Raw genomic sequence first — 5,412 nt, forward strand, 5'->3', positions numbered from 1 at the left:
GTGAGAAGATGGTGAGAAGATGGGTCCGTCAGTTCAATGACGGACGTAGTGATGTGCTTGTTGAAGAACGAAGTGGGCGTCCATCTTTGGTTACAGAAGAACTGGTTCACGCGATTGATGACAAGATCCATGAAAACCAAAGGTTTACAATTAGTGCTCTCGCTATGGAATTTCCCCAAATTTCACTATCACAAATGCATGAAATTGTTACCGGAAAACTGAAATTTCGACAAGCTGGAAGAAACTGTTCCCAACTGGTTGAAGATACAGGCGGCAAATTTCCATGAAGAAGGCATACAAAAACTTGTGCCACGCTATGACAAATGTCTGCAAAATTTCGGTAGTTATGTGGAAAAGTAGTTTAAGAATTGTAGAATTTTGTGCAATAAATAACTTTTCTGTATCTGTACACAATTTAATTTTATTATCAAACGGAACTTACTTTCTGGACCTACCACGTATTTGAGAGCCTGTCATCACAGAAATGCACTATTAGAACAATAATTGAGTTATAAAACAAATTAAATCGATTATGAAAAAGTAATAAATTAAAACACTGTATTTTTTAATTAATACAGTAACGGTTGCTCAAAAGCCGGTTAAATTTTAATCGTGATTAATTTCTCGAGAACCATAGAAGGCTTTTCACGAGAGCCAATCAGAGAAGCCTTTTTTTCGAAAAAGCCTTCTCTGCTTGGTTCTTGAGAAATTAATCACGATTGAAATTTAAGAGGCTTTCGTGCAACCGGGCCTGAATGTGATAAATCAGTTATCATTAGAAAGAATAGAACTACTTTGTTGAACTCTTGAATGGATTGGGGAGTGGGAATAGATTAGGACTAATAATAATATTGATTGACATTTATTCTAGTTCGGAGACAGACCGATCACTCGCTGAGTGGGTGGGTTCTACTGATTCACATATTATTAACAATTTTAAACAAAATTTTTATGAATAAACATTCATTTGGATTGAAATAAGAAATACAATGTTTAGGAATTGTCTGCATTAACTGTCTATCTCTCACCTCTCAGCCAACGTTTGTTGAAGAAGGCAAGGATAGACCTTACAAAACATTTTGAACCTAATCGCATAGCCAATTTTGCATAGCTTCCGGAGAAGCACGCTCAACACTAAACTCATTAAAAATAATTTAATTACTTTTGAGAAGTGGAAGGCTATTAACACAAATATGTGAGGTCACAAGGTCACACTACATAAGTGGAAATGTACTTCTTGTCAAATATGAGTTCAGGTGGGAATTAACAAAGCAGGAGTTTGGTCTTTTGAGGTTATCTTGATATGATATGTGCTTACACTACATTTTGAACATTATTTTCTCTGTCTCTGTCACACTCTCTCAAGTCATTTCTCCCTTCCCTTAATGTTCATTTGCATCTTCATACATTTTGTCGCTCTTCCTCTACACAAGTCACGTGCTGGTCACCTCTCCTTATGTTTTCCTCTTCATATTTTTATATCACACTTATACTCTCCCTCTTACTTCCTCTATATTTTACTCTCTCACTCATCTCCCCTCCACAGCTCCTTACAGCTAATATGTTCAAAATAAATCATCCAAATGGCTAAGATTAGTGTGTATTCATCCCTTCTATATCCATAATTTTACCGTTTTTCACTCAAAGACTGTCCTAATGTACGTTATTGTGAACTGACTACGGTAAAGCACGCCTTTCGGTTGTATTGCTTCGGTGAGCCATTATCTTTATTTATTGCAAGATTAACCCATCAGGCAGTCTGCTGAGTGCAGGATGGCTTGCTATGCTCTTTGCATTGCATTTAGATAGATAGCTTCATGTGACTTCCGTTACCTTCAACTGAGCTAAACATTCAGCCAATCATAATAAGAAGTGCCTTATATTTTAAAAAACTTTGAAAATTCCTCATCTTGTCAAAAATTCCAAATCTTTCTGGGATTCTATACTGAATATAATATGAATTTAAATTTATGAAATAGAACTAATAATACGGTATTCTGTTTCATAACTAAATTTTAGGTCACAGCTGGTTTGCACAGTAAAAATCCGTATAACCTTGAACGAGATGTAAAAGTGATATACCAATTTTATTTTGATAGAGGCATATACATCCTATACTATTAAACGAGCAATTTCTGTTTATATGTTTAGATGTTCAGATGTTTAGATTTTTAGATGTTTAGATGTTTAGATGTTTAGATGTTTAGATGTTTAGATGTTTAGTTGTTTAGATGTTTAGATGTTTGTATTTCACCGGATCTCGAAAACGGCTCTAACGATTCTCACGAAATTCAGAACATAGTAGGTTTATAATATAAAGATTCGATTGCACTAGGTATCATCCCTGGAAAAACTCGCTGAAGGACATTCAAAGGATAATTCATCCTTGGAAGAACATATTTCATCGTGTGGGAGATAAGCTGTGTAATCATTCAAACAGCTTACCGTATCTTGCGAGAAATATTATCTAGAAATTTTAATAGACTCTATCAAATAATCATGTTGACATGACATGGTTTATCACTCTAAATTAGAGTATATCATAATATTCAAAGTTAATCATTATTTTACAGTTTTAAGTGATTAGTGAGTGTTATTTTGTTATTCAATTTTGTTTGTAAACAATCTAAGTTAGAACTTTTCTGTTTTTAAATATTTTGACTGAAAACCTGGATTCAAGTGTATAAAACATAACCTACTTTTTGGACCATTTATAGTGTATAAATCAAAATTCGGGGAAGAAACAGTTTTGGGCTGTGCCTTTTTGTCCTTCCCCAATCATTTTGAAAAATTTTGCTCTGTTTATCAATAAGTAAATAACGAGCGAAACACGGTGCCCCGATATTCATTAATAATAATTGACTTCCAAGTGCAGAACAAATAATAATATTTTATAAATTGGTTTCTAAAATCTGAAACTTTTGTGTTATTGAGTTTATTCTGTGATCTGAGCTACAATGTGTCATATTGGTGGTGTATTGCTCACTAAAAAATTGAATTTTTCATTTGACTCTTTTCAATAGGATATTAATATTGTTTCCCAAAGCCCTCTTGTTTTGGAAAATCATTGTATAAATGCAAGGAAGCACGAAATGAGATTAGATGCTCCGCAATATTCTTAGTACTCAGTACTAAAGAGCACATTCTCTTCGGAGAACTACGATGAACATCAATATATCTCTCAAAGAGGTTTCTGCCTTTCATACAGTTTGCAAAAACGTCGATATTGTTAGCTTGAATGTGGAACACGTCTTAAATTCTGTTGCAGTATTTTGAAGATGACATTCTGAATATACTGTTGTATGAGGTTTGTTATTATAGTACTGAGCCACATAAGAAATCCCTCGAACTATCTGTAGCGGCTATTGATTCCCTAATAGATTCCAGCTTTTGTGAAGGATGGATAAATCATCAATTGATTATTGACATATTGATATATTGATTATGATATAAATTTACTCCTCTAATTACATTTAGAAGGGTCAATTTTACAATATCATTAATTATATAATATCATCAATACAATATTCAAATAACATATTGATTATGATAGATAAATTTATTCCTCTAATAACATTTAGAAGGGTAGAACCTGCACTCCCTTGCCACGATACTATCATTGGCTATGTTATTTCAATTAGTTTCAGAGATCTAATTGATTTTTGAGGAATTTAACAGAATATGTGAAAAGAATTTCACTTTGATAGGGAGTGATGTTGGATTACAAATGGATTGAGCATTTCGTTGACAAGAAGCGATTGAACCAAACCAGTAATGACCTGCCGCAAATTATTGTTTCTCTCTTTAATGATGCATAATAGCATGTATATTTCAGCAGCAACTGGAACACTGCCGTCTGCTGGTGAGAAAATGATAACATTTCAGACCTGTAAAATTTAGAAACGAAAATGTTGTCACCGCCTTTTAAGGATTTAATAGTTTTTTTATAGCACAAAACAGAGGCAAGCGTATCTGAGTAATTTGACCTGAGAAGAATTCGGATTTGTCTGAAGGCTGCGTTGCATTTCTCAAGTGTCAGACACCAAAGTCTAAAATCTTCCTTTGTTGAAATGAGAACTCTGAAGGTCGACTGTGTCCAAATATTAAGCTTAGTTTTATACGACTCTGTTTACTCTATTTTTGTGATTTCAAGTTGTTGACCACAGCTACAGCCCGTTCATAAACAAGGTAACACTTTGAGACATTATATTAAGCTTTGTTCTCTTTGTTTGCAGATTGAGCAGATATTGGTAAGAAGCCATTTTGATTATTTAGTAAAAGTAAATCACAAGTAGGCCTAATCTCAAACAACGTTCAAATATGTAATAGGTAAAATGCTTAGAATTAAATTATGCCATAAAACATTAGAATAGTTCCAGTGAAATATTGTTCAGGTGGTTTCCATGTCACATGTGTCACCGTTGTCAGGAGGCAGATATCGGGAACCTTTTAATATTTACTTTAAATCCCTCGACTTGTAAATCCTACCACTGAATTCCTGGGTATTTTCTATTGGAATTAGTTCTTACATTACTATATTGAATAGTATTATCTGCTCGGTTCTCATAAAAGTGATTAACTTACTGTTGAATTATTGTTTATTAATCTTGGATTCCTTGGATTACTCCCTTTAAAACAAAAACAATAGAATTATTATTTTGGTGGAATGAAAACTCTGAGTTACGTTCAAGCCGTACAATATTGGTCACCGCTCCACAGGATCTATACATTTCCAACACAGGAAGCATAAATTGGTGCAATTTAAATTCCCAACTGATAATGAGAGTCCTTATCATAGCGGGCACAGCTGTTGAAACTCCAATATCGAGCATGTACTTAGTTACTCCGCAGCTGAAAATTACTTCACTTCCGTCCGAGTAACTCATTTTTGCCTGGCAGTAATCGCGTTAACTCCATGTCTCCAGCACAAGAAGTGCTGATGTTTATGTTGAAGTTCGTTACCAGAGCACTAGAGCACACAGACGATAAATCGATATGGATAAGTTGTAGCCCTATTTCTGATGAACGGAGAAATGCGGGTATTTCGCTGTTGGCCAAGTTACCTTAACAGCGAAAACGTTAAGTGATACCATAGCTGGCCGGTTCACGCAGGATTCTCTCGGCTCTCCTAAGTCGTTTAATAAGACTTTATAATCGACGCCGGGGATTTAGAACAGGATAGGTGGAACACTACCTTTTGCTCGATACGATAATCTCTACAATAAATACAGATAATGGCGTTATGTATTTTGGCCTTTGTCCAGCTTACATTGGAGAAGAAGTGCAACGAGTAGAAGTAAAAAAAGAGGAAGAAGAAGAAAAATGGGAGAATAGCTGAAGCGAATATCCAGGGTGTCGGTAATGTGTGCTAAAACCGTTAAGATAGCCTCCCCCAGACAGAATGTGTAAAGC

This window comes from Nilaparvata lugens, chromosome 2 (assembly GCF_014356525.2).
Source record: "Nilaparvata lugens isolate BPH chromosome 2, ASM1435652v1, whole genome shotgun sequence".
Lineage (NCBI taxonomy): Eukaryota > Metazoa > Arthropoda > Insecta > Hemiptera > Delphacidae > Nilaparvata > Nilaparvata lugens.